Raw genomic sequence first — 21,262 nt, 5'->3', positions numbered from 1 at the left:
TAGGTGCCCGCTAACAGCACCTGCCCCAACAGTCTGTTGAGGCTATTCGGGAGATCTTTGTCTTTGTATGTGCACGTGTGCCTATGAATATACCTAATGTGTGATCGCTAACAGCACGGGCCCCGAACGATCCACAGAGGCTGTGTACGAGAGTACGCGTGCGCACGCTAGGCACGTGGGAGCGCATGCTTCATCCTATGACGCGTGCGGTGTAACGGGTCGTCAAGCAGAGCGCGAAGCCGTTGCGCCACCACCGCTCCTCACTCACTACGCGCTCTGCACCCCCCCCCTACCCAACACACACGTGCACTTAGGACACACGCACGGACACCGCGCACACAAGCAGACACGCAAGTACCCACACGAGTACCCTCACTCAGACACACAATTGCCCACGATCAAAATAGACAGCACAAAAACAACGATTTCCCCCTTCAGCATCTAACAGAGAGTGTTCGTGTAAGTTAGCGAGCACCTATTGAGGCGGGCACGGAGCACGAGCACGTAGTGCGTCAGCACTTCATACAATCTGTGTGTGTTTGTCGAACTTCTTTCCCACAGTGCGAAGCCGACCCCTGCTAAACGGACGCGCGAAGAGACGCACTCGCAGACCGTCAACATGTTCTCTCACTCACACAGACACGCAACACAGAGACACGCAACACAGAGACACGCACACACAGAGACACGCACACACAGAGACACGCACACACAGAGACACGCACACACAGAGACACTCACGCACGCCCCGACGCGCGTAGGACCGTGATTTACGCGCGCGCGTGCTATCGAGGCGCAGGAACAAACCACTCTAATGAATAAATGAATGAATGAGCGAAAGCCCAATCATAGCCGTCGCGAGAGGGGCCGCGTGGATTGACGCATGAGGGATGACGCCCGGAGGCGACCGAGCCCACGCCTCCATCACCGTCCGCTAAATTTGGAATGATTCATTCCGCGCTTAACTTTCCCCGGGCACCACGGCGCAGCGCAGCGCCGCTATCATCAAGGTTAGCGCTGCCCCCGTAGCTCCCGGAGCAGAGGGGGCCTGCAGTCGGTACCACATGGGGTGACAAACACTACCGGTATCCAACATGGGCATGTATGTGTGTATGTTGAACTTCTTTCGCACCGTACGTAGCTGACCGTGCGAATCGAAGGTGCGGGGGAAGCACGGAAGACTAAACACAAAACTGATTTTCGAAAAAATTCGTTTTCTAAAGAAATTCGTTTTCGAACATCGATTATGTAAAAGCGCAGAGCTCCAGTGGCTTCTTAATATCGGGAGGAAGAACGTTCCAAACGGCCGCAGAAGTGCATCTGAAAGCGCACAATGCGATGAACGTCTTTGTTCGATGGCCAACCAAAAGCCGCTGCTGTGAAGATGAGCGGATTTCGCGTGGTGATGGTTTATACTCCTTGAGCAGACAACTTAGTAGCATCTATATGTGTGTATGTGCCCTAAAGAGCGATTTCCCAACACGTTGTTTAATTATATAACTTAAACTTTAAACCCACACAGCGTTATGGACGAATGTGATGTGTGGGTTTGTAAATACAGCCCGTTCTTATATATCAGAATCTGTAACTATCCTGGAGAAATCCGATCAGCTATGAAGCTTTTTTCACGGATGTCCAGTGGGGGCGGGTCAGAAAGTTACAGCAACAATCAATTCCAAAAAAACGCTACGAGTGTGTAGCTAAGAAAAGCAAATCACAATAAAATACATGACTAAAGTACATAAGTTCCAATTGCATAAGTATACGCATGTAGTGACATAGAATCGGTCACTTAGCAGCATAGCGCTTGTTGCTAGCAGGGAAGGGGATCTGCAGCTGCAGCAGCCCTGGCTGACAGCAGGTCACGTGATAGACCAGAGAGAGGGTTGTAGGGGAAAGGTTACAGAGGGGGCACGTGACGGAAGCCCGGCAACCCGCTGGTAGGTTCTAGAAAGGGGGCGTGGCCGGGGCGGAGCTAGGCAACGCTTGGAGGCTAAAAGGAGGCCCCGAGTTGGAGCTCGGGGCTGTCGTTTGGAGTGGGATCCCCTCGTCGTGCCGCTGCTGGAGTCTTCGTCGCCGTCTTCGTCTTCACCATCTCGGCGTCGTCAGTCAGGCAGTCTGCCAGCTGTCCTGACTGGGAGCGGTAGTTACGCAGTGTGAACTGTTAAGGCTGTTAATACACAGAGTGCCTCCTGTTTAACACGTAGGCTTTCGCGAACAAAATCATCCATAATAGAGGTGTTTGGTTGAGATCGCGTAAATGTATAAATGTGTCGTTAAAACCCACCACCACCCGACACAGCCAACTAGTAAGGGTTGTCACGTAAACAGAACGTGGCCAATTCGTCACGAGGACAGCACACCGGTGTGTTGGAGAGCCAAGCCACAACATTTACAATCTGAGTACGACGTTTCGCCAGTAATTACAACTAGCTTCATCAGGCAACAGCCAGATTTTTGGAGAAGTCCGTTTCGTTCCTTATATGGAGGCATAGATGTGTTGACCACGCTTCTGCGCTCTTGCAGAATGTGCGTCTCCGACTCAGTCACTACACACATCTGAAGGCCTCTCCAAGCCGCCAACATTCATCACAGTCCTGCAATGCAACAATTCCCCGAGCAGCCGACAACACGAGCCGACTTCATTGCTCCATCTCCGTGGTTCGGCCAACCTTTCACCATCACGCAGCCGACCTTTCACCATCACGCGGCATTTACCCATGGGCGGTATCTACCATGGGCATAAGGGCTTCCGGGAGCGATGATTGCATCGCATAATTTGTTTAAGGGTGCCGTATGCACCCTTCGCAATTGATTCTCATCTCATTTAAATTTACAAAGCGCCTTTGTCAAGGTGCCGAACAAAGAATTAGCAAACGTGTACAGCAGCGTCATGTTGCGAGATGAGATGAGTTGACGAGAAGAGTGGCATCACGTGAATACGACGATCATGTTCCGTCGACGTTTCACATCGCGTGATATTGTTCTCGCCCAACACGATGCTCTCTGTCCCTCTCGAGCACAATACGGTGGTAGATGTAGTCGCATGTTCTACTTACAGAGCTACCAGGCTGCATTTGGATCGCCTTCTTTTTCGTACTTCGAGATCAAGGCTCTGTCCCTGGGCTGTTCGGGCTTTGACCACTGTGCACCTCCCAGGCGTTGTTAACACAGCGCGTTGCCTTTGCTCATAAGACAACCAGAGTCGATCGCGTTATTCAAGTTCCGTCTTGAAAACTCACTGCGCTACCCCCCCCCCCCCCTTTGCCGCGTTCTGACCGTGTCCCAATAGGTTCTGTTTATGTCCTTGCTTTCCATACGCGGTGGTGGCGCATTGCGATCTACGCATGAAATTCACCCCTTTACAAATGTCTGTGATTCTTATTCTTCCTATTGTTGTCAAACATCGCTGTGATCGAGACGTAAACGTCTTCGAAACAATCGCGGTTGGCCATGTGCCACCATCGGTGTCCCCCATCAACGGCTCGGGGGCCACCAGCCACGGGTTACGGGAAGGACACGTAACTTTCTGCGAGGGAGGGAGTGAGTGAGACGCAGGGCGTACGGGGACCGTGCAGGACAGAGGGTCTCTCTGTCTGCGTGTACACACACACACAGACACACACGTGTGCATGTCGAGCGGTAGTATGGCAGTTAGCGCGCCGCGCTACGAACCCGGATTGATTCACGCTCACAACCAACACACCAGTGACGATTGTATCTGAACTTGCCCAGGTCCTCCCCTAGGTCGACTCAGCCTCAAATGAGTACTCTACCTAGTGCGATGCATGTGTAGTGACATCGCTGGATGTCAACGTGCAGTGCCGGCTCTAGAGAGGCACGGCGTGCGGTGTAACGACATCGCGGACACCACGTGGTGTGGGTGTAGTACCGGCCCTAGAGGGGCCCGGTGAGCGCTGGTTGACAGCGCTGGATGGCACCACGCTTGGCGTGCAGTGCCAGCCCCTACAGGACAGGGTGTGGGAGTGCCGGCCGTAGGGATGAGGTTACTAAAAGCACTCCAACTGTCTGTCTCTCGTCTCGAAGCCATAGGTTTGATCCCGAACCGCTTGCAATACATTGACTTGGGTTTTTTTTTATAAACCCTAGCGTCTTCTCCACTGTCGATCCTCCAGCCATCATTTACTCTGTTCGCGAAGTTGTATTCTGCTCGTATTTATTGTGAGCCAAGCGTTCTCCCCGCGTGCCCTACAGGTGCTTCTCATTGCTTATTAAAGTTTGATGAAGATCATGACGTCAGAAGATCTGAAATGGTTTTTTTTTCTTCAGAAGACGTCTTCTCTTGTCGCTATTGAGAGCGAATCGTCGTTTAAAAATAATACTCCTCTTGTCCAAATTTCTCCAAGAAATCTCAGAGTTGCCGTTGCAATCTTTACTAAACTGTGTTTCAGAGTTTGTGTGTGTGTGTGTACAAAATATAGAAGCAGTGTGGCATATTTACGTGCAGCGTGTCCAAAAATGAATATATTAAAAAGAAAGTTGTATTGTTATTCGAGATACTTACAAAAATGTGATATGAATATGAGCATTAGACCTATAAGCTTGAGTTTGTTGTAAATGTTGGATTGGTACATTCTTTTTGTTTCAGAAAAAAAAAACATTTTCTGATATAATGACAAGTCCGCCCGTTCAACCAACTTAACTTCACCAGATATTTTTTTGTATCTTTGCAGTGTTTTACAAAGTAAAGTACACACTCGCTGGCCAGGGGGTCTTGAAGGACTTGAACATCGCATTGTCGATGATGCTGTGCCGACATCTATCCCGACAGCTGTGTTGGAAAAGTATTGTCGTCGTTTAAACGCCGAATTAGATGCAACATCGTGAATGATGGACCACATGTATACGTTTATTAATAATTCGAGAATATCTGATCAATACCATGAAAACAAAATGAACTGAAACTTACAAGTCAATTATATGTATTCATGTTAAATTTATGTCGGTAGCTCGAATAACCACCCAACTCTTCAGCGTTCTTTTTGGTATTTTCATTTTCGGACACCCTGTATATATGAGTACACACACTGCATTGATGTGTTCGGGCTCGGATGATTGCATCAATTTCCTTTTCATAGTCTACAAAAGCCAGCCCATTCGGTATTGTATTTAATAATTATATTTATACACACACGTGGGTATATTTCGTAGGATCTGATTGATAATAGAAATGTACGCAGCAGGACCAGCTATTGTGGCAAATGTAGCGGATTATTTCCTGAGTGTTTACACAGAAAGGAAATACATCAGTCTTCAAACTGGGTCTCATATGTTTCCTTTCAGAGGGAGGCCACACTGATTTATAGAATTACGAACTTATCAGCCCCTTATCGCACCACATGCCATATTCATTCGGACCACAGCGAGAGGAATAAATGACAACTTAGAAGTTAACACGCCACGTGATCCAGATACATCTGTAATTGTTTATCTCCGCACTCACTTGCACACGATGCCAAGGACCCCCCTACAGACAGAAGAGGGATTGCTGGGGCAATGCTCTTCAAGAGCATCCGATGACGGCCATCAACAGAGGTAGTGTGGCCAGCACCACGCCTGGTCGCCTTTTGTCTCGCCCCAATATTGATGCTTACACACCGCGCAAAGATACGAATTTAACGCCGAGTCGACCTAGGGGAGGCCTGGGACCCTCGCTAAATATTCGTCGCCAGACGTTATTCACGCGTGAGCTGGAATCGACCACTGGTTCGACGGATGCGTGTCGCAGTGCGCTCACCACATTCATAGTCGCATGCGTGCACTCGTGTGAGTGTCATCAGTGAGTATCATCATCAGCAGCAGCAGCCATGATCTACCCACTGCTAGATGAAGGCCTTCCTTGAGCCGTCAAGCCGATTTCCTCGCCTCATCTCCTCCTCTCCTTCGACTGCCGCTCCGCCGGAAACCTCTGAGCACGGGCCACCGACCCTTACATTGACGTCTCCCCCCCCCCCCCCCCAGCACGTTCAGTCTCACGCCTCTAACTCTCTGTCTCTCTCTGTCTCTCTCTGTTTCTCTCTGTCTCTCTATGTCTCTCTCTGTCTCTGTCTATGTCTGTCTCTGTCTGTCTCTCTGTCTCTCTCTCTGTGTCTCTCTGTGTCTCTCTCTGTCTCTCTGTGTCTCTCTGTGTCTCTCTGTGTCTCTGTCTCTCTCTGTCTCTCTCTGTCTCTCTGTGTCTCTCTCCGTCTCTCCCTCTCTCTGTCTCTCTGTCTCTCTCTCTGTCTCTCTCTGTGTGTCTCTCTGTGTCTCTTTCTGCCTCTCTGTGTCTCTCTGTGTCTCTCTGTGTCTCTGTCTCTCTCTGTCTCTCTCTGTCTCTTTGTGTCTCTCTCCGTCTCTCCCTCTCTCTGTCTCTCTGTCTCTCTCTCTGTCTCTCTCTGTCTCTCTGTCTCTCTCTCTGTCTCTCTCTGTGCCTCTCTGTCTCTCTGTCGCTGTGCCTCTCTGTCTCTCTGTCACGCTCCTCGGGGTAGTTTATGAACGCGGAGCGGGATTGACACGATTCAATAAAAGCGCGGGCGAGTGCGGCGTTGGAAGGGCGATTTTTGTAAAAAAAAAAAAACGCAACTTAATAATGCAAAACAGATTGCCAATGCGCCTCAGGAAAATTCGCCTGCAGCAGTGTATGCTGTCGCTTGCTACGACACACGCGCGCGTGAGTGTGTGTGTGTGTTTGCGTGGTAATACTCAACTGCGATAATCATTGCGCCAAACCTGACTGTGCACGCATCCCCTCAATGGAACTAAAATCAGCGCTGGCCACATTGCGAGTGTCGAAATCCGAGGCAGAGAGGGGCAGCTAAACGCGGCCCCCTTTAATTTCGCGCGCAGTCCAACGCGTTCCTTCATCTCCTAGCGCGACCGAGGGGGGGGGGAGAGACTTTTAAACAACTTTTATTGCCGCCAGCAGCAGCAACAACAGCACTGGGGGCGATTTCGATATGAAATACACAAAGTCACCAGCAACACAAATAAAAATCAACGCTACAAATCCACGCGCTGTGGCGATAAAAGCACCGCACACAACACGAAAGAAAAGTCACGTGGTGGTGGTGGTTGTGATGGTCATCGCGCACGCCACGGTGACGAGCGAGCGCTTCAGAAGGTGAACACCACGAGGGTGCCGTCCACGCTGGTACAGAGAGGGGCTTGTCCGGCTCCCCAGCGCTCGAAGAAGACGTGCACATCACCGAGAGGGAGTAGGTGGGGGGTAGATGATGGTGCGGGAGATGGGGGGGGTTAGACAGGGAGCGAATGCGTGGATTAGGGGTGGGGGGGGGCGGTGTAATACCCGTGTGTGGAGTGGGATGCGCGTGCAATCGCTCTTCCTCTGGGCGGACGATGTCTCCCCTTCCGTCTCGAATCTCCGCCTCTCTCTCCCCGTCTGACTGCGTCTCCCTTTCTCCAACTTTATTTCTGCTCATGCTGTATCTATCGTATACATCGATCTCGTTATGGTTCTATGGCCGTGTCTCGATGTTGTTCCTCCGTGTCCCGATCTCCCTCTGATGTTGCCTCCTCCTCCATGCCTTGTCTGTCTCCCTACCTCCCGATTTCAACGCTGCGTGTCTCCTGCCTCTCCGTCTCTCTCTCTCTCCGGTTTCATTTCCCGGTCGCTACGTCTCCCTTCATCCCTTCCTCTCGCCCTCCCTTCTCGGGTTCCGCACGCCCACTGTATCAGTGCACGCAGAGCAGCAATGTATGTTACCCTGCGCGTGTTCAACTTCTTTCCAACCGTGCTAATCGGTGGTGCGGGGGAAAGGACAAGAAACCAAACACAAAAAAAAAAACAAATATATTTTTTTTTTAATAATTTTCAATCTAGATTTAAGAGTGCTTCCTAATCTCGGAAGGAAGAGCGTTCCAGACGGCCGCAGACGCGTATCTGAAAGCGCGCGACGCAGTGGCCGTCTTTGCATAACAGCAATGCCTCGATGGTGCACGAGCGAGTGCGCGGCACCTGGGCTCCCTGCAGCGAAACTCCCACAGCGAGTCACGGGGACGAGGCAGGGATGTGTGTGGGGGGGGTGGAGGCAGAGGTGGCGGTGGTGTTTGGGGGGCAAGTCCCGCCGTGAAGATTAGTCGATTACATTTCGTGCTGAACGGAATCGACTCAGGGGAGCTGCAGCCAAGGGCACAGTGGACTTATCCTCAGCGAACACCGAACACCGCAAAGCTCGAGTAGAGCGAGCGATCCAATGTAGTCGGACCGCTCAATATTTTCACCATCAACCGATACACGACTGGATGAAGGCCTCTCAACACCAGTGCCGTCTTGTGATGCAACAATCCATCTAACGCCTGCCGCATGATGAGCGCTTGTCATCCCCGCAACTCCACTGCCACTCCCTCGTTGGCGAAGTGTCTTGCGAGTGTCTGGTGGGTCCGTTGCAAATCACTGCTCAACTGGACAGTGATTGCAATGTTTACGTTTGCCAAAGTTGGACTCTGCAATTTACACTGCAGAGAGGGGTTCGCTGTGAGTTAGCGTCTCGTTCAAACGCGCGGTTTCTCTGCGTTTCGGAGCGTGAGTGATGCTCTTTCGATCCTTTATCGCGCGTGCATAGCACGCGTGACGGTAAACCAGGTTCCTGTTGAAAGAGAGCTCGTTTGTCTGTCATTGGACCTCACTTGGTTTTAATATGAAGGATTGATGATCTCTGCGGCAGTGATGATGATGATGATGATGGCCATGGTGAAGAGATTAGTAGTGGCGATGAAAGTCGTCATAGTGATGATGTTGACAATGGTAATGCTGATGATAATAATAGTAGTAACGATGATGATGACATTAGGAGTGATGGTGACAGCGATAATGGTGATAAAGATGATGCCCAAGAGTGGTGCTGATGACATGGGTAATGGTGGTGGCGATGAAGATGGACAGAGGTGGTGATGATGGCGGTGGTGGCGGCGGCGGTGGTTGTGGTGGTGGTGGTGGCGATGATGATGATGATTGATGGCGACTCACAGAAGACCGCGGACCTTGAGAACTAAAGCAATGTTCTAAAGGCTAAACATCCTCTGACGAATGCCCGGCGACTCTCCTGCCCTGCGGAGTGCGCACTGTGCGCTCATGACGCACTGCCTTGGCTATGATCTGTGACAGAGGACCATTAGCCTGGAAAATTGCCGGCCCTGGGAGCCATCTTCACACCTTCAATCTGCTTTCATTTTTTGCTTTTGCTTTTGCCGCTCCGCCAACCAAACAGCGCGACCAATCGTCGCAGTGACGGGACCCCTTGGGGTCGGACCTCCTCACTCCACTAGATCCCAATGCAATCCAGTCCGCCTCTTCACTGCAGCACTTCGACCAGCCCCCCCCCCCCCCCCGCGTGTGACCGAGGCGAGTCCGATGCTGGCGAATTTCGGGTCCCTCTCGTCCGATGTCGTTGCCGGGATATCCGACGATGCCGGCGCGACCAACAAACGGTGGCGAGATGTTAACTCACCTCGCCTGATATACAAGGAGGTCGTGAGCTCGATCCCGACCCTGATGCCTGCAGTATATTTTGTAGTTTGCGTGTGTTCTCGCTCCTCGTGGTCGCATGCATTTTTCTCAAGGGCCTCTGCTTTTTCCCCTCCGCATTTAGAGTCATGCGTTTAGAGTATCTGGCTGCTATGTATTACCACATGATGAGCCACTTCGTCGAGCAATCATTTGTGGCCAGCGCGCTTCTGAAAAAGAGCTACATAGCTCGGTGGGCCGTGACCTGGTAAAATAAAAAATAATGGAAACAGAGGAGCGATTCGTTTTGGCCGTTTGGTCAACGGGTCAGAGAATCGAAACCAACGCTTCTCCCTGCTCGCACGAGCCGTGTTCAACATCAGTCGGCGGTGCTAGACCGGTGGTGGAAATTCCAGGCTCGTATGGCAGGGCTCAGGCTGGTCACGGACAAATTTCGCATTATTCCGATACGGTTTTGTTTCAAATACATCCATGTGTCGATGAAGGAAGTAGACCGAATCGGTGCAAAAAAACAAACAACAACATCCATTGGCGTGAAATCATACGCATAGGAGACGACAAGCGTAGAAAACCCACGATACACATTCAGAACAAGTAGGCACCATCAAGAGTGGAGCAGAATTCCACGTCCTGCGTCATGAGCGTGGGGCTCTAAGTTCGATTCTAGGCCACGGTGCGCGTCAATTTTTGCGGATATATTTGGAAACTGGCCGTGAGTCTCCCCTTTTCAACGATGCACTCCTGTCATGTTTTGTTGTTTTCTATTGTTCGTTGTGGTAACTCGCTGACCCGCCCCTACCGGACAATCTGTGTAACAAAAAAGAGCTTCATAGCTCATCGGATTCCCCCCAGTTCTCAATAAATATTCTGATTAAAAACATGTACTAATTAGAGCGGTGAAGTATGGTCAAACAACCCCCTCTCCTGCCCACCCTCTCCCCCCTCCCCCCATGACCATGGCCTACACTTTGTGTGAAGATCTCAATACTCCTGCGGATTAACAGAGATGTCTATGGGTTATAAACCGTCAATTCCAATGTTTGTGCCGCAAACGCCAACGGCGGTTGGAGAAGCAGTGCCAGTGTCAAGTCAACTCAGAATTCTATCAACAGAGGCTAAGGCAAAGATATCATCTACAGCGCGTTCTGCACGCATCGCTCATTCAAATCAAGGTGCAGCAGACTATGGGGCCGAGTGCCGTTAGCGAGCGCCTATTAATGCCAAAGGAGCGCACAAAGCATCGGCGTTGCTCGTCTCAAAGTCAGGTTAGCCGCGTCCATAGCGCGAACCGCTGAGCCACGGCTCTCCGTATACTTACCGAGACACGCACACACCGACTTACAACTCACCCACACACCCACGCATGCACGCAAAAAGCAATAGCGCTGCTGCCGCTATAGCCCAGAGGTCGCGGAGGTCATCGGAATTGCGATATCGCGCTCTGCCAAAATGACCGAGGTCTTCACTGCGCAATCGAGATGACCCCGACGACCCCCTGCTTCCCAATAGCTCCCGCCCCTTATCCCTCTCGACCTCCCCCCCTCCCCCCTCCTACTCCTCCTCCCACTCTCCTCCCACACAATCACATTCACATCTCCCTCTACCACCGAGATCTCGAGGCTGCGGGCCCTGCGCTTGGCCCTTTTGCATTCCCGTCCGGTATCATTACGGCCCACGGACTTGTACACGGAAAGGCCGAGAGAGATTTGGGGGGAATGTGGAGAAGGTGAGAGGCATGAAGCGGGGGGTAACCGTTCTCTTGTCTCTCGAATGAATAGAGCGAGGGTGGTGGTGGTGGTGGTGGGTGGGGGGGGAGATAGTAGGAGGTTGAGGGTGCATTGAGAGATAAAACTGCGAGACCGCGGGTTCAGACGGAGCGAGGATGAGGAACAGGAGAGAGCCGCTTGCTGCGAGGTGCCGTTGTAAAGACCCACGGAGAGAACGCAATTTTTTTAGGAATGCTTTTAAAGAGAGCAGCGCTTTCAGGGACGAGTTAGTGGTGGTTGGGGGGGGGGTGGTATTGGTGGTTGAGGGTGGGAGGCGGAGACGAGTGCGTTGTCCTGGATTCACACAAAATAAGAATGGGGTGTGGAGGTAGGACGGGAGGTGGGGGGGGCATATGCCCTCGCTCACGTGCACGGTTAGAGGGACCACTCACGGGGAGTTGATCCTCAAATCTCTGCTCGAGTGACTGAAATCATCTCCCCACGACTCCCTCCCGATGCCTCTCTCGTGCGGTGGTGCCTGATAATTAGATTGTATTGTGCGTGCGCGTGTGTAGAGGTCTCGTCGTGGTTTGCGCACTGCCCTACGAACCTGGCCACCCGAGTTCGATTCCCACGCACGGCCAATACCAGGCACGATTATTTGAAGCGGTCCTAGGCCTCCCCAAGGTCGACTCGGCCTCAAAAGAGCACTGGACCTGATGCGACGCGCGTGTAAAACATCGACACTGGGGATACAAAGACGGCCGGGCGCGCTGCTGGCCACCCACCCCGTCGTGTGCCGTTAACCGCGCCTTCATAGGTGCTGCTCGCTAACAGCACTTGCCCCATCCGTTAGTTGTGGCTGTACGGGAGACCTTTATATATTTGTCTGATTATGAGCCAGAATTGCGAGCGCTCACCCTGCCGGGCGCATCCTCCAGGCAGTGTTTCATGAGTTGCGCGCGACGCGGCCCATTCGCGCTCGCTTGTGAACCGATTGAACCGATATTAAGAGCTGCTTTGAGATGCACCCCAAGGGTCCGGCAGCCACCACCACCACCCGCCCCCCAAACCCCCTAACAACACCCACTTCACACCTGCACAGCCCTTGTCTTTGTTGTTGGTTTTCTTGCGGTTGCACCCGATTCAAGAGCCGAATGGCTCACAGGGCTATACCAAATAAATGAAACTGAAAACTGAAATGTCGACCCCCTCCCTCATGTCAATATAACAGAAACTCACGTGCATCAATAACGCTGCAATAAGAAGAGATATATGCTCTTTGGTTCTTTCGGCAAAGTCACGTAGGTAGAAATAAAATGAAATTAAACAAATCACGACGTTTCGATCCCATCACAAGCAATCCTCATCAGGTGGAACAACCACAGCACGAAAACATGCTGAAGAAACGAAGAGTATGGATTCCTGCAGTCACGAAAGCTTTAAATCAAGAGATTAATCATAATAATAAAAATTAACCCGTAAAAACAAAGTTTTTCACTATAAATCTTTTATATGCGTGGCGGCTAGAGTCATCTCGTCCTCTGGCTTGAGATGGCTGCCACCTATGGGTCAGATGATTGTCTGCCACCATTAAACAATTGGTAATTAAATATCTTTTTTTTTTCCTATAAAGTGTAAAATTTTGGAAAAAAAATTTAACGAAACTTCATTGTCACGCACAACGAGTCTGTGTGGAAAATGTCAGCTCGATTGGATCACGGGTAGTGGGTTAAAAAACGACCGAAAGATTTGCACGGTCGTAAGCGCGCAAGCAAGCAAGTGAACGTAATATAAAGGATTTAAAAAACAAACGTTACTGGTAACGACCCAAATGGCCCACGGAGATTGATATGTGCAATGCCAATGGGCCATTGCCCGAACCGTCGCATTTTATCTAAATATATTCATTTTCAGAGTAGTGGTTTATTGATGCATGTGTTGAGTTGCTGTTATTATCGCTGACAACGCCGTATCACCCCATGACGGTAATAAGCTCTCGATGGTACTTCCATGAACCGGGGATCAATCGGCGCGTAACGATCACACGGCTCGGTGACCCCGCGAACCTGGGTGATTCGGTCGATCACGATCGGATGTTTAAAATCAATATAGGTGAAGCAAGTCTGAGCCTGGACATAGCCTCGAATAGGCGACCACCAATCAATTCATGATTTCCGTGCGCCTACGCTATGGATCAGCGGAATGCACTGCAGTGGCATCCACTGTTGGGAGGTACTTCCATGCTCCCACGTTCTCTGCTCAAGTCTGTTTGTCATGTACACCCCGCACGGATTGGGCAGTGGCTCATTCAGCAGTGAATTGACATGAAGGGCTGTGCCTGCACGCTTGGATGTTGATACAGCGGGGAGCGGTGGCGCAGGGGTTAGCGCGCTGCGCTACGAACCCAGCGACACGAGTTTCGATTCGCGCTCACGGCCACCATCAGTGATGAATATCTGAACCGTTCGAGCACCTACCCTAGGTCGACTCGGCCTCAATATAGTACCTGATGCTGTGTGTTCATATCGCCACTTGGGAGATAAAGGCGGCCGGGCGTGGTGTTGGCCACCGACCGCATTGTGTGCCGTGTCGGCCTTCAGAGGTGGTGCTCCATAACAGGACTTGCCCCGACAGTTCGTGTTAAGGCGACACCGGGATGGGGGGCGTGGTGGGGGTGGGGATCAGGGCGCGCCAGGTGTTACGCTTCGTGGCGGTGCGCGCGAGTTATTCTCCTCAGGACCCCGAGTCACACGGGCTGGGTACGAGAGCCGTGCCATCGCCTCCCTGGGCTGGGCACGAGAGCCGGGCCATCGCCTCCCTGGGCTGGGCACGAGAGCCGGGCCATCGCCTCCCTGGGCTGGTCATGAGAGCCACCCCATCGCCTCCCTGGGCTGGGCACGAGAGCCGTGCCATCGCCTCCCTGGGCTGTGCACGAGAGCCGGGCCATCGCCTCCCTGGGCTGGGCACGAGAGCCGGGCCATCGCCTCCCTGGGCTGTGCACGAGAGCCACCCCATCGCCTCCCTGGGCTGGGCACGAGAGCCGGGCCATCGCCTCCCTGGGCTGGGCACGAGAGCCGGGCCATCGCCTCCCTGGGCTGGGCACGAGAGCCACCCCATCGCCTCCCTGGGCTTTCTCAGAGGCGTTCGAACCTGACCTTTACTATTTCTGGTGAAATGCCGCCTTCTCACCCCGCCATCTCCCTTCCTCCCCACCCATCCCCCACCCTCCCTCGCTACCTCTGCACTCCTAGGAGACCTCTTCCCATAACCTCGCATACCCCTCACTCCCCATCCTTTCTTTTGCCCATAAGCCGCACGTCTTAACCCCATACCCATGCAAACGTGGCCTTAATAGGGGCTCGCTAACAGTATTTGATCGGGTAAGTCAATGGGAATAAACAGTGGGTCGTAGCATTTGTGTGTGTGTGTGTTTGAGTGAGTTTGTGTCCGTGTGTGTGTGGCGGGGCAGGCGAGCGGTGGTACAGTGGTTAGCACACTGCGCTACTCGGAGATGGCAAAATTAGATAGATTCGTGACCAGGGGTATCATCCGAGGGGGAATCCTAAAAAAACAGGTCAGGCCCACTGAGCTGTATAGTTCTTTTTCAGAAGCGACTTGGCCAAAAATGATAGCCCAATTAAGTGGCTTATCACGTGGAAATGTATAGCCGCCAAATACTCGAAACGCAATGTGGAGGGAAAAACCGGAGGACCCGGAGAGAAATCCACACGACCACTGGGAGAGAGAGAGAGAGACATGCAAACTACAAATATACAGCAGGCGTCAGGCTCGGGATCGATCCGACGACCTCCTGTATACCATGCGAGGTAGTTAACATCGAGGCAGTAAGTAGGAGCCAGATGGGTCGTTGCATCGAGAGACTGAGAGACGAAAACGGCTTGGGGAGGCAGATGGGGGTGGGGTGGTGGGGGGAGGACTTCATCCAGCAGTGGATGATGATCATAGTCGGTGACGACGACTGTGACATTGATGACGATGACGGTCAATTCGGATTCTCGCGCGCGCCCAACGTTCAGCGCGCGTGATCATCCCCAGTGCAACATCACTCGCTCACGGCGCTCAGACAAACACTCTCGTCTTCGCCCCCTCCCTCTCTCTCTCCATCCCCGCCCCCCCCCTACCCCCACCGTGCTCTCCCAGAGGGGGTGAAGGTAAAAGCACGCGGAAATTCACGCGAGCACCTGGGCCCTCCTCTAATTAACGAACACTGCCTGCGACCTCACGCGAGCGCCAGCTCGTTTAGGCTAATTTTGTGCATCGCAAGAGGCCCGCGTGGCAGACGGGAGACATGTTGGGGTGGGGGTGGGAGGAGGAGGGGGTCGGGGAGGTGCATGGGGGGAGGGGGGGGATAGGAGGAAGTGGCGGACGATAAATGAATGGGGAGAGGAAAGCAAGCGGAGAGGGGAGAGGGGGTGCTGCGTAAATGTCAGCGGGTGGCGAGAAACGAAGAGTGAAGCTTCGCCTCGTCTCGCCGTTCTACCCGCCGCTGCGTCTCGCTCTAAAGGCGCAGCCCTGCAAGTGCCTGCAAACGCCACCTCCGCGAGAGAGGCTCTAAACACCCATCGCCCCCCCCCACCCACCCTACCCCCCCCCCCCCCCCCAAGCTGGCCAGACGTCTTGGAAGGAAGTGAGAGTACCCACAAGTGATCCCACCACACGCGACCTACTGATCCACTGACTGTGCTGTCTTCATCTCTACTGCTGCGTTGGCATGGGTGGTTGGATGGGGGGGGCAGAGGTGGGGGGGGGGCATTAAGACGCTCCGTCCATTGCGTTAACTACCGCGCATAAAATTTCGATTTAAAGCTTTCGTGACTGCAGGGATTCATCTTCTTGGTTCTTTCGGTAAAGTCACGTAGAATGGAAGTAATAAAATAATAAAAATAAAACATAATAAAATAATTCTCACGACGTTTCGGCCACAATGCAAGCAGCCGTCCTCAGGTGGAGAACATGTCTGTCGAGAAGACAGAGTCATTCAAAGAAGACACAGGTCTGTCGAGAAGACAGAGTCATTCAGAGAAGACAGAGTCTGAATGACTCTGTCTTCTCGACAGACCTGTTCTCTACCTGAGGACGGCTGCTTGCGTTGTGGCCGAAACGTCGTGAGAATTATTTTATTATGTTTTATTTTTATTATTTTATTATTTCCATACCGCGCATAAACAATGAACCGGCGGACCTCTGCAGTGGCGAGTCGAGTGCCCTCACTACTGCACCAGCCCGGTGCCTGGACAAACATTTAGCTCGGAACACTGCCCCGGGGCCGCCTTTGTGCCTCCGTAGGAGGTCGCGTTGAGATGGAGAGAGGCAGCTGCCACCTGCACAGTGGCATGGGATGATAGCGTCCACGAAAACAACGGCGTACTTAAATTTCGATTTAAAGCTTTCGTGACTGCAGGGATTCATCTTCTTGGTTCTTTCGGTAAAGTCACGTAGAATGGAAGTACTAAAATAATAAAAATAAAACATAATAAAATAATTCTCACGACATAATGGTAGGTTTTTACCCTTTTAACTGGTACAAAACTGACACCTTTATTCAAGGCATCATGTTTGCAATGACCACAACACAAGTAGTCAATTAAGCAAACAAAAAGAAGCAACTCTGATAAGGATAATAATATGCACTGTCATTGAAGTTGATTGGCCCACACCCGAGACGGCTTTCTTTAGAGCCTAGTCCCCATTGGTGTAGGGCCAGATGACACCAGAAGGCGTACAACTCAAAAGTACCAGTTAAAAGGGTAAAAACCTACCATTATATTTAGCCACTGGTAAAAGAGATCTCATAGTGTAAATTCTCACGACGTTTCGGCCACAATGCAAGCAGCCGTCCTCAGGTGGAGAACATGTCTGTCGAGAAGACAGAGTCATTCAAAGAAGACACAGGTCTGTCGAGAAGACAGAGTCATTCAGAGAAGACAGAGTCTGAATGACTCTGTCTTCTCGACAGACCTGTTCTCTACCTGAGGACGGCTGCTTGCGTTGTGGCCGAAACGTCGTGAGAATTATTTTATTATGTTTTATTTTTATTATTTTATTATTTCCATACCGCGCATAAACAATGAACCGGCGGACCTCTGCAGTGGCGAGTCGAGTGCCCTCACTACTGCACCAGCCCGGTGCCTGGACAAACATTTAGCTCGGAACACTGCCCCGGGGCCGCCTTTGTGCCTCCGTAGGAGGTCGCGTTGAGATGGAGAGAGGCAGCTGCCACCTGCACAGTGGCATGGGATGATAGCGTCCACGAAAACAACGGCGTACTTAAATTTCGATTTAAAGCTTTCGTGACTGCAGGGATTCATCTTCTTGGTTCTTTCGGTAAAGTCACGTAGAAGGGAAGTACTAAAATAATACAAATAAAACATAATAAAATAATTCTCACGACGTTTCGGCTACAACGCAAGCAGCCGTCTTCAGGTGAAGAAGACGGCTGCTTGCGTTGTAGCCGAAACGTCGTGAGAATTATTTTATTATGTTTTATTTTTTATTTTATTACTTCCCTTCTACGTGACTTTACCGAAAGAACCAAGAAAAACGGCGTACTTGTTGTGTTTGAATTCCGAGTGTGGCGGCATCTGCGCTCTGAAGACACGAGAGCAACAGATGTCCATTTGGCACCCCTCGCTGTGAACAATGAATCATCACCGCCGTGTGCTAGAGAACACAAGATATCAACAAACATAACAACCCCAGAGAGCAACATTGTTTATTTTTTATTGTATAAAACAGCTGACAGTCCTTGGTCAATCCGCTGTTGGATGAAGACCTTCCCGCGATCGCATTGATCATGGGCGTTGTTGGATCATTCTTCACCAAGCGGGTCTCTGCGGGTTGGTGAAGGTGCAGGGGTTGAGTGCGTAACGGCACGGGTTCGGCTCGCGCTCGCCACCGATTTTAGCCGTGGGCGGCGATCGTACTCGGGTTTCTGGGCTCTCGGTGCACGCCGCGAACACAGCGTTGATGAATGGCACCAAACTTGGAAGCAGGGGTCGTTGTGCTCCATCGCGCTCAACGAATTCCATCTCGCTGAGAACAGAACCCGAATTGTTGAAACCGTTCCAGAGTTTTGCCCGCGTTGGCCCAAATGCTGCCGAAACGATACACCTCCAAGAGGCTGTGTAACCGATGTGAGGAGTTCAACAATAAGCAGGGTTTTGTTCTCGTGTGTAGGGGCTTGTACCGAAACGGGTTCATCAGTAGCGCGTTCTCACGGCGCCCAGTCAAGGGGCAGCGAGCACAAATCTGTAACGTGCTGCCAACGTAAGTCGACCCTTGAAGGGGCCGCAACGGTGGACTGTGTGGAGGGTGCCGGGTGTGGGCCGTGCGGTGGTATGGGGCAGCGGAGTAGTCCAACCCCCACCGCGCCAGGGTCACCGCTCTTCCTCGGACTCACGTTGCGTGGTCTGGAGCCGTCGTGCTCGGGGTGTCGTGCTGCTGGAGGACGCTCGGCATCTACCCAGCTGACAGGTGTTCGCGAAATTCGTGGCAGTCCTACGACCTCGTGTGTTGTACATTCGCTATCAGCGCAATAAAGAGTTGTTGATTCTACAACAACAACAACGACGACGACGACAACGCGTGAGCGTCGAAATCTGCAAACGAGCAAACAGCGAGACGCACGCTTCGAATGACACCGAGAGACCAGCAGTGGAACACAAACTATACTAAACTAAATTTCGATTTAAAGCTTTCGTGACTGCAGGGATTCATCTTCTTGGTTCTTTCGGTAAAGTCACGTATAATGGAAATAATAAAATAATAAAAATAAAACATAAAATAAATCTCACAACGTTTCGGCCACAACGCAAGCAGCCGTCCTCAGTTGGAGAACAGGTCTGTCCTCAGGTGGAGAACAGGTCTGTCTTCTCGACAGACCTGTTCTCCACCTGAGGACGGCTGCTTGCGTTGTGGCCGAAACGTCGTGAGATTTATTTTATTATGTTTTATTTTTATTATTTTATTATTTCCATTATACGTATACTAAACTATTTATTTTACTGGTGGATTATTGTGTCCGTCCGTCCGTCGTGCATACAAAAATGGGAGGGGTGGGGCTGGGTGGGGAGGGGCTGGGTGGGGAGGGGCTGGGTGGGGAGGGGCTGGGTGGGGAGGGGCTGGTCACCCCGTGGTGCCCTTATAAAACTCAACGTTTAACCTACTCACGCCGGCTTGTGCCCGCCCTTACAGTCGGCCATATTTGCGGAATACACCACGCCGTCGTTGACCCTGGCCATTGACCGAGCAACCCAACGTTGCTACCAGCTCCCTCCGCAGGAATGTGTCTTTGTGTTACCAGGTAAGGCCCACTGAGCTCTATAACTCTTTTTCAGAAGCGACCTGGCCACAAATTATAGCTCAACGAAGTGGCCTATCATCGCGTGGAAATGTATAGCAGCCAAATACTCGAAACGCACGTTTCTAAATGCGGAGCGAAAAACCGGAGGACCCGGCGATAAATCCACGCGACCACGGGGAGAAAAAACATGCAGACTCCAAATATCCCGGCGTCGGGGTCGTGATCGAACCCACGACCTTCTGCATATCAGGCGAGGTAGTTGACATTCTGGATTAGATGGCATTCGCAAGTTAAAGACACCGTGGACTGTTAGTAAGAGCGAGTGGGGCTTGGACTGACCGCGTATGGCTAGAAAAGGGATGACGGACGGTAGTTGATCGAGACTACGTATATGTGGATGTTGAACTTCATTCGCACCGTACGCAGCCATCCGTGCCAATCGGAGGTGTGGGAGACTCACGAATGAGGTGGCAGCCGACGTCCATCGCAAGGGGAGAAGGAGCGACGGATACAGCTGCAGGTGGTTTGCTGCAAACCTCGCGAAACCATGCGGGCACGTGACGGCCTGGGGAGACCTTCACCCAGCAGTGGTTTGAGGACGACGACGTCTGCTGTTGTCTCTCGGGAGGCGAGAGGACTTCTCCTCTCACGTCCTGGCACCTGCGGTGTTCCCGAGACCCCAGCTGGAGGCTGTCCATCGCAGACGCACGCGCGCCACGCTCTCTCTCTCCCTCTCTCTCTGCATTTAAAACCGCGAGGGCTGCCAACTCCGGCTCTCGCTGCATCTGTGCTGCGGAAACTCATCCAGCGCGTGTTTGCCAAATAAATTAAAACAAACACGGTCTTTGCGGATATTTCTGGAATGAGTGCAAACTCAGCTGGCCCATTCCAGGAGACTTAGTTTTGTTGTTGTTGTTGTTCTCGAGTAGTGTGTATATAATACTGGCTGAGCACAGGGATAGCGGCCTCTACATAACGACAAGCGGGCAGCAACAAACGGCACGAGAAAAGCTGTGATAGACAGATAGATGAGAGCGTAGCGCGTTTCTTTAATCGGGCGACGTTACGGTAACTTGGAAAACAAAGATGACAGGCAGGAATAACAGAACATTCCCCGAAAATTTTCTCCCGACGTTTCGTGGCTGAGCGGGGCATCACGGTGGCCAGGTGTTAACTACCTCGCCTGGTCTACACGACGTCGTGGGTTCGATTCCCGACCCTGGCGCCTGTTGTATATTTGGAATTCGCTTGTCCAGCTCCCCGTGGTCGCGTGGATTTTTCTCTGGGTCCTCCCCGCATGTGTCCCTCCACATTTAGAATTGACATTTGACTCCTATACATTTGCACATGACGATAAGCAACTTCGTTGAGCTATCATTTGTGATAGCCAGCTCGCTTCTGATACAAGAGCTATGTAGCTCAGTGGGCCTCAACCAGTAAAATATTTTTTTTTAGTTTTGTTTTAATAAAGGCGCAGCACTGCAATTGCCTCCTCACGCCACTGCTGGTGCAGGGAGCTCCTGGGTGGACAGAGGCGGAGGGATTTAACAAAACTTGCCCTATTGCGTCAACTGCCACGCCGAGAGATCGAACCGGATTGCACGAGTGCGAACGATTACACCAAGGCAGCATCCACACGAATTAAAATATGAATAGTTGAAAATGTATCGTTCAATTATTAAGCGTCTTCAAGGAGCAACATCTCAAGACGTTGTTTAAGGCAATCATATCGAACCTATAAACGTA

At 51.7% G+C, this 21,262-nt stretch overlaps 1 protein-coding gene across 2 annotated transcripts in view; it reads right to left on the bottom strand.

Moving 5' to 3' along the window:
- The window catches only part of LOC144955399 (double-stranded RNA-specific editase 1-like), a 235,329-nt gene that overhangs the window by 165,093 nt on the left and 48,974 nt on the right, over positions 1–21,262 (bottom strand). The gene's annotated exons all lie outside the window — the stretch shown is intronic.

Source organism: Lampetra fluviatilis, chromosome 1 (assembly GCF_964198595.1).
Source record: "Lampetra fluviatilis chromosome 1, kcLamFluv1.1, whole genome shotgun sequence".
Taxonomy (NCBI): Eukaryota; Metazoa; Chordata; class Hyperoartia; order Petromyzontiformes; family Petromyzontidae; genus Lampetra; species Lampetra fluviatilis.
Note: the sequence above shows the minus strand (reverse complement) of the source record. Positions and strands in the feature narration are given on the sequence as shown.